The following is a 25,313-nucleotide window of genomic DNA, read 5'->3' as shown; positions in this document are numbered from 1 at the left end:
AAGTTTTTTTCCACCCTGATAACAAGATTATTATTTTTTTTCTTTAGTTCATTATATAATAAGAATTAAAGATGAGATCATGATAGCAAGACCACAGCAGTTATCAAGGAGTGTCTTGGAGCACTGAGTAGCTGGCATGGTAGAGAGGGTTGTTATGAAATTGTTTTTAAAAATAATTCTGGAATCCTGCCCCTCTTTCTGCTTATTTTAAGGTTCATATGCAATGTGTTGAATGTCTATGTCCTGAATTATGCTGCTAGTGGATCCTCCCAGCTGGTCTGTCCAGTAACTGTTGACTAGTACGATCATGTTTCCGTGTTAAACTTTAAAAATAATTTAATGATAGCTATGTTTAGTGACATCATTTTAGCACCCATATGACTTAACTCTCCCTTGCACTTTGCCTGAGACGGTACAACAGCTGCATTGTACCCATATACGTTCCATCACACAGACAAATTTTTAGAAAGAGGGAATTATACTGTCACAGATCACTGCATCTTCCTCAGCTGTATAGGCTCTAGTTTCACTAGAGATGCTTGAGCTTTCTTTAGTCTTCATAAGTCTTTTGAAAAAAAAGTTAAGTTTCCTAAAGCAAAGGCTGCAATGTTTCCTTTTAATAGCATTATTCCTTTCAGGGTGAAAAACATGAATTTGGAGTCAGAAGATTTCTTCTTAAAATGGTGTATTGCCTTTATTATTGCTTAAGTGATACAGGGCAATATTAATAGGTTTATTCTTTGAAATTATTATTATTATTGAAATAATAGTTTAAAGATATTGATCTTCCCCTTAGAAATCTTTTGCACAAAGAACCTCTATTGTTTAGGGACAATTATTTCTGGAAAACCTCCTATCACCTGTCTTCCCTACCTAGCTGCTCTGCTATTTTCATGCAGCTGTGATTGGGTATCAGTTTGCATGTTAGCAGTTCTGTTTATAGTAAGATAAAATGCACCATAGTTACTGGCCAAAGTTTACTCTTAGCTACATTGCTGACAATTCAGGGTAAGTTGGCTAGTATCATTGACAGATGCAGAGCTGTGAACAGAATTTGTTTGCCTTTTTCTATTGATCAGGGATTTCTTTTTCTTCATTTAAGAATACATTCTTTTCATTCCCATATGTACTGAAATAGTGTTTCTCATGGCCAACATCAGACTATTTTTCCATCAAGTAAGAAAAGCTCTTGCTGCAGATAATGGCGTAATCTCCTGATGTGGGTGGAAGGGCAGTCTGTAAAAAATGAATATTAAGTGTGATGTCTCACGTGTATCTCTAACTGTCATGTAATAAAAAGCCCCTCTGCTATGCCTTATGTTTGTATTTCACAGGACAGCTAGTTTAGAGGATTCTGTCAAAAGTTTTACACTATCTTTACCATGGGAGAGATGGGGGAACTATTTTGCCCCACTCCAGCTCCAGTTCAGGTACAAAGCTGTCATATTTTAGTCTTCAGGTCTGTGTAGCAAAGATGTCTGAGCAAAGACCACTCAGGGCCATGCATAGATTTAGCCATCCCTGGTGTCTCTCCTTTGGAAGTCCAGGTTGCAGACTCATCCTGTAGGTAAACCTGGCTGTGCTGTCAGTTTCACCCCGGAGAGGGTGATTTTCTTTATCTAATTTACATGACAGGCATACGTCAAAATCTGTCCTGAGGTCTCCAGTGGCAGGTGACAAAGCTGAGGTATGAACAAAGAGAAGAGGTGATAACACAAGCTGTGTAATCAGTTATCAGATCCTCAGAGCTGTGGTCTTCGTCCTCCGAGGGAGGAGCAGCCGCCAGGCTGCTAGGAGGTCTGTGTGGTCTGCCACAGCTGGCTGCTAGCTACTGTTCGCATCTGGTTATAAAATCCATTCTGGTTAATAATAAATTCAGTTAAAAACTAGCTAAATAAAACAGCCTGACGTGGCTTGTCAGACACAGTATTGTGTCGGGAAGCCAAAAGATGCTTTTGCTCCCAGTTTTCTCAGTCTTGTTTTGTAACAGTAGGCAGATTGCCCCCACCTCCACTCAAAACAAATCTATTGTCAGTCCTGCTTGTTAGACAGACATTCAGAAGAGGCTGAATTTCAGGATGTGCTTGTGTGGTGTCCAGAGAGGCCTTGGTCGAGATGGGAGCCTCTAACGCTGTATGAGCATCTGTGCTAGATATCACTATTACAGCACAAAATGAAGTCTTTGGGTGACGAGTCCCTAGCTGTCTCTCTAACCTTCAGTAGGTTTGGGAGGCAGCTCAGTAAAACCAGTTTTCGTAGAAGAAATCAGATCTCCAGGGAGGAGAGAGTGAAATGAGAGGGACAAGAAGACTGACACTTTTGCCTGAGTCTTAACTCAGGATAGAACTCAGTAAGAGGTTTGGGGTGTGGAGTAGAGCCTGCTTTGAGCCATGCAAAGGCATGATGGTTGCAGCTGACGTAACAGGAGACGGCAAATCAGCAAAGTGGCTCAAGTAAGGGTCCAGATTTTTTGCCTGTCCTCTATGGCCATGGCAGGTCAAAGCACAGTTATCCAGGCTCAGCTTGCAGAGCTGAGGGATTGTCATGCATGGGGCCTTTGCACTCTGCCCAAGTTGTGACTGACCATGAATGCAGAAGTGATTTCCCCTCCTGCTGGAACTGAACGCTCCCTGCCTTGATCCCAAGCCCCATGGGAGAAAATTGGAAAGCAGATAATGAATCAGTTTCACTTCTTCTTTACTCAGTTGTAACTGTGAAGTAACTCAGCTGAAACTGGAGTTGGAAGATTGCAAAGCTGGTGTTAGTGAGAAGAAAATGAGGCCAATATGTTTTTCAGTCCAAGCAAGAAGAAAAGCCGGGCAACTTCATGAGGGCATTTGCTCAATCTCTTGTAAAAATTTAAAGAAGCGTCAAGAGAAGACTGCAGAATATGTTTTAATAATGTTAACACTTTATTTTATTTCCTAGCTACCTTGTTCTGTTCTTGGCCCTCCACTAGAGGTAAAACATTGCGAACTGGCGGAGTCCAGAAAGCAGCCATGAAAATCATTAGTGGAACGCTGTCATTTGGTTTGCGAGGAAAGTGCTTGTGGCTGACTGGTAGAAAGTGCTGTGAAAGAGCCAGTTAGCATTATGGATGGAAGTGAAATAGAGATTAACAAGATTAAGATTATTTAATTGCCAGACAATACAAAAGCCAAGATATGTCATATAACAGAAGGTACAGTGCAGAGGTGAAGATTTAGTTGCATTTATTAATCTTTTCTCTAATGCAATCACCTAAGTACATACCATGAAATGTAAAGGCAATGCTTCCAAAAGGGCAGAAAAAAGAGTATTTCTAATGCACTGCATAATGATGATATAGAGCATCACAGTTAGCATAAAGGACTTTAAAAAAAACCAGATGAGACATGTGTCCAAACAGACTGAAGTAGACACTTGAGTTCCATAAAGCAAATGGGCACTGCAGGCATTTACCTTTGTTTGTGAATTTTGGCCCCCTGAGGGCTGATCCTAAATGGGTGATTTCGCTTAAGTTATTCCACTTACTAACCTGATTTGCCTGTGCAATTGTAGCTACCTTGCCAGCTGGCTGAGCTGCAATTCTAGGTAGGGAATGCTCAGAGCAGTAACTCTTACAAATGTGGCAGTGCGTGTAAAAATGAAGGGACAGAGCTTCCATAGCTATGCTAACCGAGCAAGCATTGTTTCATAGTTTTAGCTGATCACCTGCTGACCTCCTCCTTCATATTTGAAGACAGGTCACTTCATGAAATAGGATACTAGGGACTGTGCATGTATCCAAAAGCAACATGAATCTATTGCAGATTGGTTTTGGTGTTTCAGAAAGCATGGTCACATACGCAGTCTTGAAAGAAGGTGGGAGCGAAGCCAACGTAGAATTAACCACACTGAATAACTTGCACATTTTCAATGAAGTCTTTCATGTATTCTCTGCTTTTCAAAAGTGAACAAGGGCCAAAACCAGCCACATCACTTGGACTTGCTGTAATGAACTCCTGCTTCTCTGCAGTCTGAATCTAAGCCACTATCCTACACATACCACATCATAAGAAACCACTAACCCTAACCATGAGACCAGCACATTCATGTCTCTACAATATGTTCGTTACACTCATATTAATAAATGAATATAATATTACAATGGCTGTGCCATTAAACAACACCTGTTCAATACAATGGAAACAAGGCACTCCATGATTAAATATATTATCTTCTTGACAAAGAATGGCACAACTGTTTGGCTAGAGCTGTGAAGCAAATGGTGTATTTACATATGAAAAGGAATTTGTGTACATTTGATGAATGAGAGAATAATTGCTATATATGGCAAGGAAAAGGGATGTAAAATATTTCATATACTCATTACTGCTATTGCAAGTAAGGGGAAAAGGCCTTGATATAGCTGTGAAGGTACCTTTCTTGACCACTGCAGCTAGGCAAAGCATATACAGGCTGCTGGTAGCATTGCAAGAATAAGTTTTAATATTAGAAATCTTAGCTGGAAACATCTGTTATGATGTGTTCATCATGCCCTGGGAGCACATGCAAAATAGATGTTTTGTCCACTTGAGTTTCAAGGGTCTCAAATGTGGGTTGTCCACCATTGCACCTGGATGTCTGATCCAGATTTTAATAAATTCCTGACAGTGATTATTTCTTCCTTTTTATTCAGTGAACATTTTTCTTTTCTCTTGGTTTCATTCACATTAGTCTCACCATACCTTTCTAAACCACTCAACAGTTATGGATCTTGGCCCTAGCTGGGCAATCCCGGCCCAAACTTCTGCGGAAGCAGGGGAAGAAAAGTTAAAGGGGGTGAAGCACACGAAGGTGGGCTTTATACCTTCAGCAACAAGTTCCAGAATAGAAAAGAAGATGGGATCAGAGGGTTATGGACAAGATACTATGTAAAGGCAAGGGAACATGATAGTTTTCTACTTCAGTCAGCTTTGTTACACACACTTGCATGCACATACACAAACCATGAAGGAGAGCCTTTTCATTGCAAAATTCCCCTGAAATTGCTGCCCTCGGCAGTTATCTGGAGGTGAAAACTAGACCCAACAGTAGAGATGGTGTCCTTCCTGCAATCCAAATCTTACTGCCCCGGTAGGTGGAGGAAGATGGCAGCTTTGGTGCGATACAGTCACTGAAAGGGTGAGAAGTAGCAGGTGAAGAGAAGGATCCTGGATGGGTCGGGAAGCACAGTAGGTTCTTGATTTTGGAATATCCATGTTTAGAGGTGTTGATCTGATTTGCAGAAATGCTAAACCCTCACAGCAGAAACTGATGGCAGTGAGAACCGTATTCAGCAAATACAGAGTGCTATCAAGTACTGAGAACTGTAGTTGGCATCTCAAACTGCCCCCCCAAATTAGCTTAGAGTGTGGACAAATTCGACTTTATTCTTGCTGAAACACGGCTTCTTGTGCATCTAAAAATGGTGATAATGATATCTCACTTTCAGTAAATGTATTCAGGTTTATTTAAAGAAAAAAAAACAAACAGAAATCAATGGGAATATATTACGATATAAAAGCCAGATAAAAGCCCAAGGAAAAGAAAATTCTCTTTTTCTTGTAGGATTTGAAAGGCATGCAGGAAATGCCACCTGAGATCCCATGCTGAATGAGTAGGATAAACATAAGTATCGAGTAACTGCCCATTCACTGGAATAAGGCAAGGTTCCAGTAGAAGAAATGTCTGACCAGGTTTTACATTATGTACCCGCCTGTGGGTGTGGGACGTGTAACTGGACGTGGCCACAGGAATTGAGCTTGGGGAGCATGGTGGGGGCTCAAGTAAGAGGCAGTGGAAAACCTTAGTCCTGCTGCTTAATTTGCTCACGTTCAAGGGCTTCATTTTGTGAGTCTTATTATCCTTTTCACGGTTTTCTTCTCCAGTGCAGATCATGAGTATGGAAAACAACGACAGCACTTTCTGAGAGACAGCTGGCGTGGCTGATTCCTCAGAGCACATGACCACAAACCAAACCTCATACTGTCAGCCTACGTAAATCTTCGCTATGGCTTGCTTAGATTAGTGACCCATCAAAATGTGGTGATGTATAATGACCATTTCTTCTATAAACACTTTTCCTATCTTGTAGCTGATTTTTGTATCTGGTGTACTGCACACTGCATAAGTAACAAGCTGCTCCTTGTTCATAAGCATACCCAGGAAACAGTGATTGCCTGGTGAAGATTTTTAGGCTAGCAAGCAGGGATCTCTGTAATGAGATCTTGCACATTTGTTCACTCTTAGAAGATCAGAACATTCCTTGCCAAACTCTCAACCTTTAAGTGGAAATAGGACACATTGCCCTTCCAAGAAGACATGGATAGGATGGTACAACTCTTCTGACATAGACAAGGAGGCCTAAAAGAAACAGGTCCTCTCATCTGAGAAGACAAGTAACCGCAGTTTTCCTCTTCTTACTGACTCTTGTCAGTAGGTTTGTGCATTTGTGTTTTGGAACATAATGCATAGCAACCATGTGTGGGCAAGCAAGATGATCTACAACTACTAGTGCTTTCGTACCTGGTGAATAGGACTAGAGATCATAAAAATGTTATTTGATCTGTTTCCAATTATTCCTGACTTTATTTAGTAACAAAGTATGATTTATCAAAGCAACAATGATAACTATCATATTTACAAACACAGCATTTTATCAAAACTAGAAACTGTAGATATGCTAAACCAATGTCCTAAATATGCGGAGAAAAGAGGAAAGATTATTTCCCTTCCCCCTTTCAATCACTAACTGGAATAAAAGGAGAAATGACTGCACTGAATTTTTTTTATATGATTTTTTTTTTTTGGTGTTTCATTTCTTTCCCTATTTAACTTTTCAAGGATATTGACATTTGATAAAGCTGGTAGCAGCACAAAAGAGAAAGGCAGATATTCTTCCTTCTTTAGATTATCTCCAAATTCTGATCATCACACAACTTGTTGTATCAAATGACCATAAGAAAAAAGAGGGAAAAAGAAAGAAATTTCTGAAACGAAAAATTTTGCAAAAAAAAAAAGGCAGAAAAAAAGTAAGTCTTCAAATTGTCAAGTGATAAATTGGCCAATTGGATTTTTTAAAAGTGCCTCAGATCAGTTCTTGAACAATTGAGATTTAGTGTGTGGTCATTGATTATGGAATGTTGCATTGTGTTGAGATTAGTATCAGACTCAGTATAATATGTATACTAAACTCCCACTCTCATTTGTGAGTGTTTGTCACCATCAAGAATAAGCATAGCTGTAAAGAAGGAAATATTCAGTAATAGGTTTAACTTTAAATCAGACCCACTGCCAGAAAAAGTGACCACGATAATACATTTCTCCTGCAAATGTTATTCTTCTTTTCTGTTCTGAGTTAAATGAACTTTGTGGACCTGATGAAAATATGTGGCCTTACTCCATTAAAAAGAGTTCACGTATTTTGTTTAACAATAGAAGGCTATGTGTTTATTTCCTTAGATCAATGTAGAGATGAAATGTCACAAAGTAAGCAAACTCTTGTTATGTTCTGGCATCTTTGGCCAGTTTTGCCTTGAGCACACAGTAATTAGTAGATGATGAGGTAACTCTGTTAGTAAACAAATGAACAGAAAGGATGTTAATGCTAGGATGAGCCAAGGAGGGCAGCTAGAGGGCAGAAAAGGCACTTTTTTCCCACTTCTTGTTAGGCCAGTCAAAACTGAAATCCCAAGATTTACATGGTTTAATATCAGATATGCTCAATGCATAGGAAAAAAGCATGGTCATAGCACAGTAAGACAGCAGATGTTATGACAGACAGCCTTCAGCTGAGGTTGTCGGAAATTTATGTGGCATCAAAGCATCCCCATCTCACCAGATGTACTACTCCGTGAGCCAGATAGGCACCTACAAGCTGGCTCCCTGGCTGGCTTTTTCTCTGAGGCCCCGAGCAAAAGAGAAAGCTGATTAGCTTGAGATCCAAGCAGACTGCAGTACTAAGCACCACTGATAAATTAAACTCATTTACATTCTGCTCAAAGATTCTTCCTTGAAAAGAAAAAGTTTCAGATGTGTTGTCTACTCCAGATGTATTACATACTCTCCCCTCTGCCCCAGTTTAGGTTTTTAATTGAAAAAGAGGTACATAGCTGGAAAAAGCTAGAGCTGGACTTTTGAACTACAGCACATAATGCTGCTTTCTGAAGTAATAAAGACTGGGCACACCAAATTCGGAGCGGAAACGCACAGGGAGTTTCCAGCCTTTACAAAACTTACCCAGCAACAGCCCACTTACTAGGCTGGCACAAGGGAGCAGAGAGCACGACTGCTCTAGAGTGGCATACACATGTCCATCATTTGTAGAAAGTGATGTGTCTTATGTGACATTGTCACCTACTATATTTTTCAGTCTTTCTCCCCCATCAGTTTTTTACTTGAAAAGGCAGAAGACTCTTGACTTCATCTTTTGCACTGGGCAGATGTTCTTTCTTTCTTTTCCTCTCCTGTGTTTCTCAAGATTATTTAAATTAGATTTTAGTGATTTTAACAGACATGAGAGATGTCATATTGAAAACCCTGACACCAAAGTCCTGTGTTAGTTTCACTTACGCAGATGATGACACAACAGTGTTGTACACAGCCTGCAGCCAGCAGATCTTGGTCATAATCTGAACAGGTCAAGGGCAGGTTCTATGCATGTGAAACTAATTCGGGGTTTTTGTCTATTTCCTTTTGAGCTCTCTTGTAAAGCTGCTAATGACGGCACCATTTGTATTATCCTGATATCATAAGCATGTCTTGGTAGGTCATATACTGTACTCTGTCTAGCAATCATAATGCCAGTTGCTAATGACCTAAGATAGCCTAGTGCACTAGCTAGTACCTTTAAAAGTATGTGTTAATTAGAGTAATTAGATAATTTCCCCCAAAGTAGCAACAAATAAAATCATAAATACATAAAAATTTCTATAGCCCCACATGTACTTATGCACGGATATGTACTTTTGTATTCATACAGTTCTTAGTGATGCGGTGATTCTTCCAGTGGACACAGCAGTGGGATAATTGCATAGAGATTAATTTTCAGTTCCAGTAAGTGAGAATCTCTCTCTCTACGTATGGTAAGTAAACAGCTTTGCAAGATTTTTATCCATGTTTTTTAAAAATCATCTCTTAGGTTTTACAACATAGGAATTAAAAATCTTGAGTATTTTAATGTCAGTTTAAAAAGGGCTAGGAAAGCTGCAAATAGTGTGTGCAGTAAATCTGTGCCATGGCAGAAACAATCAGAAGAGTAAAGAGTAATGATTAAACATTTAATCAGAAGCATTATACTTTGTTGTGTTCTCATTGTAGCTGCAGGAAAAGATGCTGTAACAGATCTTTAAATAGAAAACCTGAGGCTAAATTCTACTTCATCCATCAAAAGCAGCTGCTAGGAGATGACCTAATTTTAGTGGCTTATCAATTCCTTAGTGCTTGTTGGTTGATGTAACTTTGATCCTCTGATGCTAGATGACTTTTGTGCTGAATATAGCTAGAATTTAATGTGAATCTTTTGGATGGCTGCCCAGCCAAGCTGCATAATCCAAACAAAGAGAGCGAGCAGTACATGATTCAAGCTACTCACGTGTACAATAATACAAATATATGTATCCTGATTCCTTTGGGCAATCAGCTCCATGTCACCAAGCACATATTTCAAATACAATGTCCTTGTGGGTTTTTTTGGTGTGTTTTTCTTTTTCCAAACAATGCTTTGCTTTTCATTGGAAAAACAACACAAGATGCAGTGAGACTCAGCTGTTGCCAAGAAATAATGATAGAGTCAATAATTGCAGGACGTTTTTAATGAATGTTTTCCAAGCAAATCATTGCCATTTCAAAGGCTGTTATTTCTATTTATGTAGAGATTAGCCTACATGTTATCAAGGAGAGGGGATGGTTCTATGTTTTTTTATCATTAGGTTTTGTGGCATTTTTAAGGGATGGGGTTTTTTTAATACTAGAAAATGTCTTTGTCTATCTTACTCTTTATCTGGACTGTAACTTGTTTTCCTTTTCCTTTCTCTCTTTCTCTTTTTGGCTCTTCACTAAAACCATCTGTGACACACATGCAAGTTGCTGGGTGTGTGAGCAATGCTTCACACATATTTACTTGCCCTACTTGGCATTATTTGCTAGTCATTAAAGATTATGCAGGCGTTTTTCTTGTCCCTTTTTTTTTATTCTCTTAGCAAGCTAAGGTAAGAATAAGAGAGTGGTCAGGCTGTTGTACAGCTTTTTTTTTTTTTTTTCCTTCCTGGGAGAGCCTGTGTCTAGGGTTTAGACTGGGGAGGATTTAGACTGGGAGGATTAGACTGGAAGGATTTCTGGGTTTTCTTCCTGGCACTGACAATCATGCATTGTGTGAGCTTGGGCCAGTCACTTAGGGCCTGTTTTTCACACTCCAGTTGAAATAAATGGGAACTGCATGTGCTCAGCACCTCTGCAAACCAGGTCATTTATCTCTCCTCCTTTCATTTATGCACTGATAAATATAACAATCTTCACCTTTATGTATGCAGGCTGGGTAGAAGGATACAAATATGGGCAGTTAAACATGTAAATCCCTCATTTTGATGCACAACCGTCCATTTCATACAACCAGGGATTTCTGTATTTGTGAGCCTTGGGTTCTTTTTGAAAAAGTGGGCCATAAATAACAAAATCTATACAGACTTGTCAGGGAGGCACAGCTGAAATCAATATGTTTGCGTAGCTTCATTTCTACGGTTTCACTTCTGTTAGAAATACTATTAGCTATAAGAATAATTTTAGCCTACTTTATTACTGGATTAAACCATGTTGTCAACATGGAGATGCCTTGGGCTTTACATGCTAATTGTAGGTTATTACAAGACCCAATGCTAGCTGCTTGACACACTTCTGGATTTTTAGGTGGGCTTAATTATCCTTTTGTGGTACATGTATTTCTTCAGTGACAGTAAGCATGTCCAAAGTGGCTAGCCTGCAACTCACGATTGCCCCAGTGAAATGCCTACACTGAAGCATTTCACTATGCCCTATGGACATATAGAAAGGGCCAAATGTGGTACAAAAAGCAGGAGAAAGAAAATGTTTGTAATAAGCAGTCAGATTGACATCTATTTTTACTCTGCCTACCTCTGCTCAAAAAAAACCCCAGTAATAAGAACAAATTTCTTCCATAGAAGTGAGGATGATCATTTAAATGCTACTGGTTTTGATATAAAAATGTCAGTGGCTCGTGGCTCATGGCTCCTGTGTCCTGCTCGTGTAGGAGCTTGCTGGAAGTCAGAAGCACTGAGGGTCTTTCTTGTAGTCACAAGATACTGTCCACCAGCTTCATTGCTGTTCTGCTGCTTTAAAATGATCAAGTTTTGGTGAACATCCCAGTTAAAAAGAAAAAAAAATACTTTTCAGTAGTTTTGTTGTGGAAAAATTTAAATGCTTATGTTTTGCCCACAGTCTCACAAAAAGACCAGAGCATAACAAGGACATCCTACCTGGGGCTTCAAACCTGGATCCTGCTTCCTGGGACAATTGGTCCTGTCTACACCCCCTTCTTTGCCACTTTCCCTAGAAGTCCACAATGTCCCCTTTCTCATGGGACAGACAAGCTCATCACACAACTGAAATGCAGAGGGATGTCCATACATCCTAGAGGAAGCTTTTATTCCTAAGACCTTGCACTTTCACATGTCTCCAGTGCATGCATCAGTCATGGGCTGGGGAAGTGCTTGCCTTTTCCTTGCATGAGGCACACACCTCTAGTGATGGCATGGAAGGATTCTCAGCATGTGTACAACCCTTGGCTGAGTTTCAGGCTACAGGAATTGCCCCGGCCAGAAGATCGGTCATTCCAGTGGCAGAACAAAGAGCTGAACCCACAGCTCTTGTGCTTTTGCCCCAGCCTTCCTGGTGTGCCAGTCAGCTTCCTAAATTGAACCTGATAATTACAGTGTTGTGTCTAACCATGAGCTTACCAAGAGTTTTCAGTGAAACTGGACGAGCTTAAACATTTATGACCCAATTTTGTTCCCACTGGACTGGACAGATTATTATCTTCAATGGAAATAATCTTAGATGTTCTATAAGTGTCAGAGAACAAACAAACAGCTGCTGCCTCTAGAAAGGAGCGATGTATTTTGAGAATGGGGCTGGCAGCCAGGCATTTCAGACTCCTCATGCTGGCCCTGGGCAGATCCTGTATTCTTGCTGCCTCACAGTCCCTGTGCAGCACCGACAGAATTGTTTTGCCTTCCTTCATTGTGGGTGCGTGTGAAGATTAAATAAATCACCTGAAAATTATAAGCATTAAAGTTATTATTATTTCGTACAATCATCAGGAGTCTCTTGCTTCTAGTCAGTCCCCTGCTTCTGAAGTTTCAGTTAAAAATTCATACTGGTGGGATGGTTTTTGCTGCGTTTATGGCTCTGCACTTCGTTGAGGGTTTTGTGATCCTTGTTACCAATGAAGAAAGCTCCTACCTTCCATGATATTCTAAAGATTAATTTCATACTTCATGGTAGTGAGTCAATATTGCAAAATGCCAGGCTTTACTACTGTCAAGATTGTGTTAAGTGGTTAGGGCTAATAGCGAAAGTGCCCTGCTTGCAGGGTGAGCTGCTAAGCATCATCATCAACTGGCCCAGTTGCCTGGTTTACAAAGGAAGCCAGCTGAGGCAAGGATGGGCTGGGAACCCAGATGCATCTCATTGACCTGGATGTGACAGCTGTACTCTTCTACCTGTACTTAACCCACATTCTGGATATCTCTGGATGTGGGTTAACCTAGTTGTTGAATATCCTTGTGTGTTTTTCGCCCCACTTGCTATGTTTGTGAATGCAATGTAAATGAGGCTACAGTGCTGTAAAGTATGATATCACCTGCGTGAAAACAGGCTTTTAAATCCAGCAATGCATAACATAGTTACAAGAGCAGATGCAATCAAACATGTGAAATGACCCTGAAATGTTTTTGGAGGCCTACTTTTTCTTCCAGCATCCTTGAACTTTTACTTTTTAGCAGTGTGAAAACCAGTTTAGACATGGATTACTTGTTATAGAGACATTAGCACTGAGTGTTGCTAAATGATCACAAAAAAGCAGCTAGCAATTTGAAAGCACTCAAGTTCTGAAATATTTATTTAATGGAACCAATATACTAACTAATATTTGCTACAGGTCAAGTGAAAAAATGTGGATACAAAATCAAACATAATAAAATACATACCAAATTCTACCCTGCTTTCTGATTTTTATGCTTATTTGTGCATTATCCATGAAGTGCCGTGTATAAAAGCTCATCTTCATAAACACTTGTGCTTTGTGCCAAATTACGTGCCACTGCAGTTACTCTGGATTGACAGTGCTAAAACTTAAAACTGAATTTTCCCTGTCCAAAATACTACTATTTGTTCCTGCAGTCAGACATTTGTGCATGGAAGAACAGCACAAAATACACGTTTTGCCTTTCAACAAGTGAACAGAGACTTTAGGGTATTTTTTTTGGCACTTTCTGAGGAAAAGATCTTGTGTATGTGTAATTAAAGTACCAAACACTGATCACAAGTGCACAGTCCCTTTGCTAGTAGTCCATAAAGATCCACCTGTCTAACTAGATTTTTGGAAAATACTTTGAGTTAAAAAAGTGTTCGTTAGTCAAGAAAGAGACTCCAAAAAATACCTTATCTTGACATGCGTCAACATGTAAGACCCATGGTGCTGGAAATACAGTGTTGGTGGTTATCTTACTTCACTGAAACTTTAGAAGCAAAGTAGTTCATGGCTTTTGCTGTAAATAGTGTAACAGCCACCGTCAGCACTATTTTGGGGCAAAAGCCTGGAAGCCCGTGGTCCTTCTTGGAGCAGTAGGGTAAAATCAATGAAGGGCAACTGTAACCAGCAAGTGCCAACAGAGCTCTGGAGGTACCTGAGCAAGGCTGCGAGACCTCTGGGCAGGCACGTCAAAGTTTTGCCTCAGTACATTAGTGGAAACAGCTCTGTATGACTTTTCCATGGTCACATGCGATAACCATGGGTGAGCAGGGAATGAACCCAGGTCATGTGCATCCTTGGCAAGGACATCAGGTAATGCACCGTCTTTCTTACCTTAGATCAGAAACACCAGAAAGATGTTAAAACATCAGAAAGATGTTTTAACTCACAAAATAAACTGGAATTGAAGAATCAGTGAGTCTGCTACAGCCAGTGTGAATCAGACAACTGTGAATTTCTTTGCTGTTTTGGTGATTTGTTGTGTAAAAAAAATAATAAAAATTAACAGTGCTGCAATTATGGGGGTTGTAACAGTTAGTTACCAAGTCTAGGTTTTCAAAAGTAATTTCATTAGTTTATTTTATGTTTTTATTTTCTTACAGCTTGAAAAAAATAAGGAAATAAGACTTGTGTTATTTGAGAATGCCCAGTGTCTTTTTTGGAAGGAAGACCCAGGCTGTGCTACATTGCCATTAATGGAAATGAGAGTTAAGAGCCTAGTCCTTTTGCAGCAGGGGAGATTAGAGCATATTGTGAATATGATTTCAGTATATGTACGAAGTTCCCCAAGGGTATCTCATCAACAGCAACTTCAAAAGTTACTTTTATGCCACTTCCACTCAGCTGACAAGAACACTTGACATTTTGAGAAGGTTTAGAATAGAAAACATTAGCAGTTCGTGTTGATCATGTAACTCATTGGCAAAAACACTACTGTTTAAATATCATGTTCAGTCATCGCTGGATTGCAGTCTAATGAGCGTAAAAGATGAGTACTTCTCAAAAGAGACTTGTTTTGTAACTTCTATGGTTACAAACTTGCAAAATGAAAAAAAATGGACATTTACTTTTCCCCAAATATAATTTTCAAGGAAATGTCCTTTTGTGCATTGGAAGGGCACTCCAAACAGCTGTAAATAAATAGTCATGATTCTGTACTTTCTGCTTGGTGAAATCTCAATAGGAAATTTTCATTGTTATGAATAGGATCTTGCTCATGTCATAGTTACCAAGTATGTTCTAGCTTGTCTTTGAACACGTCCAGCCTTATGGATGTATTTAGCCATTATCAAGGAGTAGCGTTCCAGGTAATCCTGAAGTAAAAGGAAATGTAATGTCCTCTTTCCTCCAACTGAAATAATCACTGCTTGACTTTTCCTCTAATTGAACCGACCAGCTTTTAGAATTCACTTTGGCATGGATCAAGGAGTGGGATTGCTGATGTCTTTAACTTGCTTGTTTATTTAACATCCCAGTACATAATCAGTTGAATAAAAATGACCTTCCCCTAAATATATCTGAGTGGCTATACTATATTATACTAATGACGGCAACATGCAGAAAGCCAAAACAAGCGTTTTGCCAGTATCAACAGAAATGATGAAAACACAGTGTGCAGCAATGTACGAATTATTGCTGCCAGCTTGCAGTTCCCAAGTTAACTCTTGATGAAGTTATAAATTGTGACAATGAATACTGTTTCTGTCTTGAGTCACACTGTGGGCCAATTCCTGCTGTCATAAATTGAGACTAAAACTATTACAATTAGATGGTTCTATTTCTGTCCAACTAAAATCAGAATTTTCCTTCCAAAAATCAAATAATGACAGTGTGAGATGGAAAAAGGCATACATGATGATTTCTGTTGCATGGTTTCAACCAGTTCAGGTACAGACGTGGAAGGTAACTCAGTGACTCAGTCTGGGAGTTAACTTATGCCAAGATGTGTGGTTCAGAGCTTTCTTTGCGAACAAGGAAGTAAAAGAAATCTAATTTCAAGCTCCATTGGAAATTGAGGGGAAGCAAACAATATCTGAGAGATAGAAAGCAAGGAAGGGATAGGATAAAAATTCATGAGAGATATAAGGGGTGGGGGAGGAATGGGACTGCTTATCTGAATTCTCCCTAAATGTCTTCAGAGACTTCGTTCCAGACCATCCTAGTTTTAGGTTTTTAAAAACAAATCCTCCCTCTTAATTTAAATAGGGGTATGCTAGAATTAGAAGCACTTACCCAAACCACCCAGGCTTTAACTTTCAGGGTTCAGAAAAAATGGGACCTGGAACTGAAACAGCTTTGGTTTGGCTTTTGCAAAACCCAACCCACCTTTTTTTTTTCCGCATAGCTAGGCTAAAGCCTCAATCAGAGAACTAGCAGTGAATGTGTAAAAACAGCACATGCTAAAAAGAACAACTGCAATTCAGCTACTTCACTCTGTGCAGTGCTGACTTACGGGATACTGGAAAGATAGTAGAAATGTTTCCACCCAGGAGTAGCTGTGGAAGGAAGCAGGATCGTTTTGGGACCATGGAGCTGTATTGATGTAACATCAAGACTGTCTCCCCAGACTTCCACTGACGTTACATCCCAAATCTGTCTGTGCTAGATAGCTTGCATCTTGGCTGAGAATAGCTGAAAGTCTGAAACGTTTTCAAGTATAGTATGTGTACCCTGTTTCACTTCATTGCTTTGCTTCATTACTGTGGTAATCTCCTTCACTGTGAGTGTTTATAGAAAGCTTGTTCTCCAGGTTAGAAAACAAGAATTGCTTTCATTGTTGGGCTTCTTCCAAGCTCCATCCTTAATTATAAACATATTTTCATCAATCTTTTTCCCCAACCTTTTGTTTGGAAACTTCACTATTTAAAGACCTGGGTAACATCACAGTTTGCCAAAGGCCGTATTGTCCAAGGGGAAGAATATCCACGATGAAATGCTTATCTTCTTTTTCCCCTTGTGCAATAGTGCCTCATTACTGTTGTTATTCACAAAAGGGAGGATTTTTCTATTATCAGCGTATCTCCTGTACTGCACTTTCAACATTTAATGGCCATTAAAAGAAATAAATTTTAAACATGTTTTGCTACAGATGAGTTTGAATTAACTCCCCCTCAACCTCTAAAATCTTGGGGACTTTTTTAATGGTAATTTGCCAGGACTTTTTTAAAAGTTTCCGGAGCAGAGCAAGCTTAGTAATTCTAATCATAATGTAAGCATTTTCAAATGAGAATATTCCTTGTGAAAATACGACCACTAACAAGCAAATTATGTGGAAAAAATTAAAAATATCTCAGAAAAATTCCAGGCAATCTTAGTGCTTTTGTCATGAGATAAATCTCCATTTTATGAGCATTCCACTGATACTTTCCACTTCTTTTCATCTTCTTTTCTGTAATGTTTTGTTAAAGAATAGTCACAAACTATTTTGCCTTTTCCAGGTAGAATATGGAAAGGTTGTTGCATGTATCCCTGGAGTGTCTCGGTCAGAGTTTTTACTGGAGAGAATAGAAGTCACATGTACTTCAAATACTTTCCTGCACAGGGTCAGCTGGATGCTCTGGGACATGTTTTGAAATAAAACTGTAGCATAAAATTGTAAAACCTGATGATGACTTCCTCACCATGGAAAACTTCTGTACAGAATGATGATGTGTACAGAACAGTGATTCAAATATTAGTGTAATTTCCTGTAATAGAGACCCAAATTTTAGGACACTGCATAGAAGACAAACATCTTCTGCTGACTCACCCTCATCTTTCTCCATCTTCATATATTACAATATCTCTGGTCAGTATCAGCCTTGGGTTGATGCTGCTGCTGACACATCTGTCCTGTTTTGGACATGTGTTATGGAAGGCCCAATTAAGTGTAATGTAAAAACAGTCAAAATTCCCACCTGCTCTTTTACACTCTTTTCCCTATGCAGGAAAGGCTGGCGTTTGGTTTGGTTTGGGTTTTTTTTGTTATAGTTTGAATTACCATCACAGGTAGACTCATGGGTGGGTATGTATCTGATACATATGTTGCTCTGAGAATAGGTGGGAATGGCTGTAGAGGCTGTCATTAATTTTATAGGTCCACCATTGTTGCCAGAAAATTAACATGCTGCTATTCCCTAGCCCATTTTGAACTGGAAGAGCTGCTAGGAGCTTACCCACCATTTTCATATAAGCATTATATGATCCGAGAGGTGGGAGTTTTGGGGTGGCACATCCATCCACTGCCATCTCTGAGGGAGAGCAAGAGCCATTTGATTTAACCTGGAGGGGGAGACTGTTCAAACTCACTGGGGAAGGTGTTACTGCTACCAGTAACAAACATGAGTCCTGTTCTTTATGGATACAGCTACCCAGCTTTGCTGGAGCCTGATGGATGGGTTTGTTCATTCAGTGGTGGTGGAAGCAAGGACATTGCATGAACTGATGTGCCAGTATTTGAAAAATGCTGTACAAGACTACACAGTGGCAATGGTGGTAGGAGCCAGACAGTAAGTGTAGGATTACCTGATGGCTTACCTTCTTGAGAAATCAAGATCACCCACTAGAACTGGAAACCAATTACTCCAATGTACAACAGAATTGGCGTAGAGAAGAATTGTGACATTTTTTATATTCCAAACAGAAGCAAAGGAAGTGACCTCAGGCATCGCTGTTCTTTCTGCCTACCCTCTTTTTCTGCTCTAAGTGTAAGAGCACACTGTCCTTCTGGCTCACAATGAAATTTCCTCTCAAGTAAGTATCTAAACCTACAGTGGTCTCAGGGGACAGAACATCTTGTGGGAGCTCAGTGTCACCCTAAGTGAAAAGACTGGAGGTGCTGGGTTTGGGGACAGGTGTTTGGTGCTTCTACTGTTGCTGATGGGTTTTGGAGGATGGCAAACCTTCAGGCCTGGCCATTCCCAGGGAGTGGAGCGGATCAGCCTGCTGGGGTGGCATGAGCCATCATCTGCCATCCTCGTATTGCCTGCAGAGAGGCTGGGAGTACTGTCTTAGCACAACAGCCATGGGCCTGGTTTGTTCCTGGAAAGGGCAACACCCCACCCAGGAAGGATGCTAGAGTTTTTGGAAGGCCCCTGTAGTATTTTGGGGGCTGAGATTATGCATACCAGTGGGCGGGGGAAGGAGGGAAGAAATGAAAGATGCTGTTGAGTTTTGGCCTAAGAGTGGAAGAGTGTGCAGCAATGTTAAATGTAGTTTGTCTCTGTGTAGTGTTCTTCGTTATGCTTGATAATTTAGAGAATTACAAACTGCACTTATGAATAAACAAATCAGAGCATTGCTGCGGGCATGCGGAGAACAGAATATACGCATGTGATGTTATGTAGTAAATAGTACTGTTGTCTTCGTGACATTGGGGCCACATGCTTTGCATGGAGGACTTAAACATTTAGTAGCAGTAAAATCCATTAGAACAGGTAATTATTTCCTCATATTTGCTTCCTCCAAAGCCAGCACATTGAAAATAGGCTGTTTCCTTCTCCAGACATTCCTTTTGTGATGATAGAAACTCCCCCCACTGCAGCCTTAGCACAGGAACATGCTGACTTAATGCTTTCTTTTCACTAATGATTTTGTATTTTGGACTTTGTTGATGTACTTCTTCTGCTATCTTAATGCAGATCCCAATTTGATCTTGAATTTAGGGAATGGAAAATTCTGATAAACACCCGGGCTGTCGTGAATGCAAAGGACAAAGCCTTTGTAGTAAAATGTCTCTGACATACGCCCATGAGAAGTGTTTGATCTGTTGTAAAAGGCATCTGCCTAAAAAAAAAAATATGTTTTTCCTTTTTGGCTTTGTTGAGCAGACTGTGGAAGTAAATGACACAAAGTAACCCTTCTTTTCCTCTCCTACTGCCCTCTTTTTTGTTTGATCTAGCAGTGCTGTGATAATGGTGAGTCTGTAACTTGAAAGTAATTTCTGTAATGACTTACAGCATGAACAGAGGAATTTTTATTTTCTGCTGCTAAAGCAAGATCAAAGTATGATCTAGAGATTAGACCTGTTTTGAGAGAGAGAACTGAGCAGCCTATATCTACCTCTGTCACTGAATGGCTGTGTCAAACTGGGCAAGTCACTTAACTTCTCTGTGCCTTGGGCCTTTGCTGTGTACTTGTGCTACTACCACATTTTGCATGGCTTAATCATAAATGACTGGCTGCATGCTAATTAGCCTCAGCTGGTACAAAGTTTATTATCCTTGTTTTCAACCTTTACACCAATTCAGGGGACATGATGGCTGGTTTTGATTTAGGTTTGGTCACAGCTTGCAGGAGGGGAAGGAAGAAAGTGCTGAGGTCCACAGAGGAGATGCAGGCAATGGCACAGGCTGGAGGCTGATGGGAATTTCTGGGCTCACGGCTGTACTGTACGAAGGACGCCAGCATCACGGAAGCATTATTACAGTGTTTTATCTTGGCCTGGATTAGTTTGAACAACCAGCTGAGCTACTAGCAGCAATATACACAGTGCAGCCCAACCTTCCAAATAAGTCCTGTGTCTCACATTGGCTGCACATGACTTTTGGTCACCAGGTTTGTACTGTGCTGCTGCTCAAACTAGTTCAAATAACACTAGCTGAGATATGCTGGCCACCTCTCGCAGCTGTAGTTTGGAGGTAGTGCATGGTCGTGAGCTCAAACTGGCAAATGAAAAAGTCAGGTCTGTCAGTCTGCCAGTGTGCTGCATCTGCATGAATGCACAATCCACTGAAAAGCAATTGACTGGCCAAGCCCTCCAAATACCAGGGCAAAGCTGTGCCAACAGTTGTCTCCCTGACAACTGTGTGAGCACTCTTCTATGTGGAAGAAATCGGTCACAATCAGTCTAGAAGGAAAAAACTTGTGGAAATCCCTCTGCTCTAGACAAGGCTGCAGTTTTGCCATCTGTAAAGAGAGAAAGATGGCAGGAGTGCCCCATTCTGTAGCAATACTGGAAATTTAATCCATAAGTACATGTAAAGGCAGCACAATTAAATCAGAATTATGGGAGCAATACAGTGCTGTGTGCGAAAGCAGACTCACATTCTGCATTTTGTACACAGGTGGCCTCAGACTCCCTGCTGCAAAATGTCTGCAGTCTGCATCTCTGGAGAATCAGTAGGAGTTGAAGAAAACTTCCAAATGTTGCACGCATCTGTGAGGGAAACAAGGAAGCTGCCTTCTCCCAAGTTATCAACAGGCAAACTTGGGAATAAAGAGATTAACAGACCCTGTGTGTGGTGCAATGTGTTGTTTTTTTCATGTTGATGTACCTGAGAAAGAAGAAAAAAACCCCAAATTTCCCAGTATGACAAGGCAAAACAAACCCCATGAATCCCTGCAGCAGTTGCAACAGTGTCGTCTTGCCCTCTGCCCTTTGTCCTTCTAAGGGAAAATGTTGGGTAGCATACAACATTTAAAAAGTTAATGATAGGCTAGCTGCTAAAAGCTAACACTTGTGGCTTTGGGTTCCAGGAGCGGAGGAACAGGAGGGCAGCCTGCTCATACCAAATATCTGAGAGTACCTTACTCACGGGAAGCACTGGCAGACTATAAAGTGCTCTGTTAATTATTGTTGACATTGCATAGAGAGCTTCATGCTGTTCTTTCTCTGCCTGCTTCAACTTAATTTGTTTGAGAAAGTACTTTTTCTGTGCTGCAGATTGCGTAAATTCATATACTCTACTGCACTGACAGATGTGTCTTTGTTTTAGAAGAAGCCATTATTTTTTTCAGTGCTGAATGTGAATGGAACATTTCACATTGGTGGCTTCCAAAAATATTTATAAAGTGAAGCTGAGCAGCTCAAAATATTTTGCCCTCCTACACTGACATTCACAAGCCTTTATAAGAGCGTTATCAAAAGCATTTGCAGTGGAACGTGCTTAAGTTGGCCACAAAGACTGCATTAGTCAACAAATGACTGAAGGCACTCATTTTAGTGAGCTCTACCCCACACAATGTGTAGCAGAACCCAGTTAACACAATTGTAGCTAACGGGGCAATTGTTCTATATTGTGGGTCAAAGACTATCTTATAATGATCCTTAGTTCTCATAACTCCTGCTTATCTGAGGAAACAGAGGGTGAAGAAGTAGGAAGGGACTAAAATTCCCCCTTCTTCTTTCTGCTGGTAAGGCACGGTTTGACTCTTCACTGACCTCCACAGGCAGTGCTTGCTCTGAGGCATGCCATGACTATGGTAATCTGGCTGTGAGTGGTGGTATTGTTCGCCTTCCACATTTCACTGCTGACGATTACCTAGGTGTTCTTCAGCTCACTCTCCCGTTCATTGATTCTTCCTGAACACACTGCTAAGAAATGAAGCACACTGCATCCACTTGAGCAGAGAGAAATGCTCCCTATGAACACATAAATGCATCAAACTTACTCTTAGGTTTCATTACAAATTAAAATGATCTCTCTGCCAACTGATTGTAACGATGTCCATAATCTTCACCACCGTATTGAAACCAGGGCTTCCCATGTATTTCTTCCCACAAGGAGTCATCCAAGTGAACTACATCTGCAATCAGTGCCCTCCAGCTGCAAGTAGAAGAGCATGGCTGACTGACCTCGTTAGTATAGTGATGGTAATTGACACTCGATGATTTGAATGATAAAACCATATGTATTCCATGTCCATTCTCAACTTTGTGCATTTCCATCTTCAAAGTCTTAAAATGTTGTATAATGAATAGCAGCGAGTCCAAGGAAAACTACTTAGAAACCTGCTAAATAATGTATATCTCCATTGGCTTTGGTCAGCCCATCCCTGCCCCAAAGAATCAGGGACAGTGGGGCTAAGCACCACTCTGAAACACTCTGATTCAACGGCAAAATGGTTAGAAAAGACATTTTAAACAGTGGGAAGTTTCCCTTGCTGAATAGTACAGCAAGGAACCCAACAGCACAAGTTGTCATTCTACACTGTCCTGCCTTCCTAAATACGAGTTTGTGATGGTGGAAAAAAGGTGGGCAGCTGAAACCAGGACAGCTGGTTTTTACCAACCATTTTACCATTTACTCAACAATTAACAGGGACTCCACCTAATCCCCCTTCTTCATTATTTAGGAGATAAAATATCACTGTAATATACCTGATGACTGCACCCTGGTTAGGATGCCATTTCCCTTTAATAGGTGTAGAAGATTCTTTCCTCATAATCCTTGCACTGTTTGGACACAGTCCTTTTCCTTGCACTTGCATTTTTCCATTGCTAGATGATTTTGTTTTTAATTGTTGGTGAGTGTGTGACCCTTTTGTCATCTGTATGCAGTATTAATTCTGTGGTATTTAAGCACGTCAAAATGAAAAGTGTCTCACCTGAAGATCATTTTCACTGGAGATGAGTAACTGATCTCCTTTTTTTTGTAAAAAGCCACTTATTTTGGTTTTGTGAATTTTGGAGGCTTGTGGATTGAAGTTACTTCTAAAACTTTGAAACAGGAAAGAATAGCACCCTTTCAAGCACGTGTTGCAATGTATTTGCTACGCTTTTGCTTATAGCTTGCAGGAGGTGAAAAAGCAGTAATAGGTGACCCAGAATGCAATTAAAGAAAGAAATGTGGAGAAAAGTAACCGCAGACACATGCAGTCTTTTGTACCCTGTGAAGTGGTAATTCCCTTTAATGAATTTGTAACTTAATTAAAAAATCCAAAAAACTCAATTTTCCCATTTGTTCAGTGCAAAGTAAGAGAATACTTATGATTTTGATTAAAATATTATTGAAGAAGCTACTCCTCTGGTATTTTGTGGACTGGGCTTGAACAGAAATGAGATACAGAGTTTGCCGCTAACGTAACCATGCCAAGGGAAGCGGGAACTGATATGACAGATCATCTCAGACTATCTGAAGAATTGGGTTAAAGGATGAGGGTTGACAGGGATGTTCTTCTGGCACTAGGTAGCCCTCCAGATAAAGGATGATGTATATCTGTGCAGAAGGCATTTGTTTTTGATGGCCAAGCCATGACTGTGAAGTAGGCTTCCTTTCCTCTGGGAGCTTATCTCAGATTTCACCAGCTCCTACTGCAAGTGAAGAGCACCTTTCTTTGACCTTGACATTTCTGGCATAAATGTTTAGGGGCGTGTAAAATCCCAAACCAAACGCTTCTCTCCTTGGGGGAAAGGATTAGTGAACAAACATGTGATAGATGATAGTGACGTTACTTAATGCATGACTGATTTGCACGTTTTATTCTCCTCTCACTGAAGTTGTAAGCAGCCACAGAAGAAAAACAGGGCACATTATGACACTAGTGTGCCTGATGCATTAGTTAGTAGGTACACAGACATATGCCTAGACATAGGCAAAATGTTTGAAAATGCTTGCTTTCCCAAGAAAGCCTTGAACTTGCCTGCAGAAGTCTTGCTAGAGCTTTTGAACTTGTAAAAATGCAGTTTCAAAATTCACCTCCAGCCCCAAAAGTAGAAATGAGGTTTTGCAACCCACTCGTGAGATGCTCATCCTCCCATTGCAACATGGTGTCTCTGTCTTAAGAAAGCCTTTTTTTGGAAAACATCCGTGTGTTACTTGGGCTTGCACGCTTGTGCTTGGTGGGTGTACAATGCAGTACCCCTTAGGTGAACCGCCTTCTGCTGAGAACAGCATTGCCACTGTCCCTCACCAGGTGGGGACGACAGACGCTGCGCGGTAGCCGCAGGTGAGTAACGCACTCTGAGATGTCCAGCTGCTTGGAGACATAGGAGAAACAAGAACTCACCGAACTGGTTATAAAGGCCCAGTTAGGGGCTCCCTGATGCCGGGTCCTGTTCAGGCAGGCTATGAAACCTGCTGCAGCAGGGTGGTTTTGTTTGGAAAGAGCCTTGCGCTCCCCTTTTTTTTTAAACCCTCTCCAATTCCTTCTCCCCTTTTTAGAGCGTTTTGACTGAAAGAATACACTGGCAGCGCTCAGTGCTGCGTTGGAGGGAGGCCCCAGTTAAACTGGTTCCAGATGTGCTCGAACTGGCCGGTCCATGTGCACTGAAGAGGAAAGTGTGCCTCTGCAGTCAGGGCAAGGCACCCATGTGCCAGGCGATGCACGTGGCTGACTGCCACAGCTACTAACCTAGTATTAACTGCATTAATTACGGACATAAACAGTGTTTGGTGCCAAGCATGTCACAAGTTGATTGTAAAAGCTGTGGTGTAGGCAGAGTTTCAAATTATGCTTCACTTTTAATTTTAAGCGCCTCCCCCCCGAAAATTCCTTGAACGTGTCTGTGTATTTATGAAAACACAAATGTGTATGGAGCGGGAGAGCTATCGGCTTGTAAATGCTATGAGAGTACCTGCTAATGCCTGGGAGCAAATTATCGGCAGACTCCTGGGGTCGGGGCCGGAGGTCCTGCAGCCTCCGGCGAGGGAGAGCCCCCGTCCCCGTCCCCGTCCCGCTACGCCGCTGGGCACAGCTGACCTACTTTTTTCTGCATTTCTGCTCATACTGCCCGGCCCCCTCCCCCGCGGGGGGCTCGAAGGCTTTTTAACCCTTCGGAGAGCAGGCAGCGGCCCCCACCGGCGCAGCCTGCGCCCGTGCCCCCGCCCCGCGGTGGGCGCCCGCT

This window comes from Haliaeetus leucocephalus, unplaced genomic scaffold, assembly GCF_000737465.1.
Source record: "Haliaeetus leucocephalus isolate CR32 unplaced genomic scaffold, Haliaeetus_leucocephalus-4.0 Scaffold251, whole genome shotgun sequence".
NCBI lineage: Eukaryota > Metazoa > Chordata > Aves > Accipitriformes > Accipitridae > Haliaeetus > Haliaeetus leucocephalus.
This window is presented reverse-complemented; position numbering follows the sequence as displayed.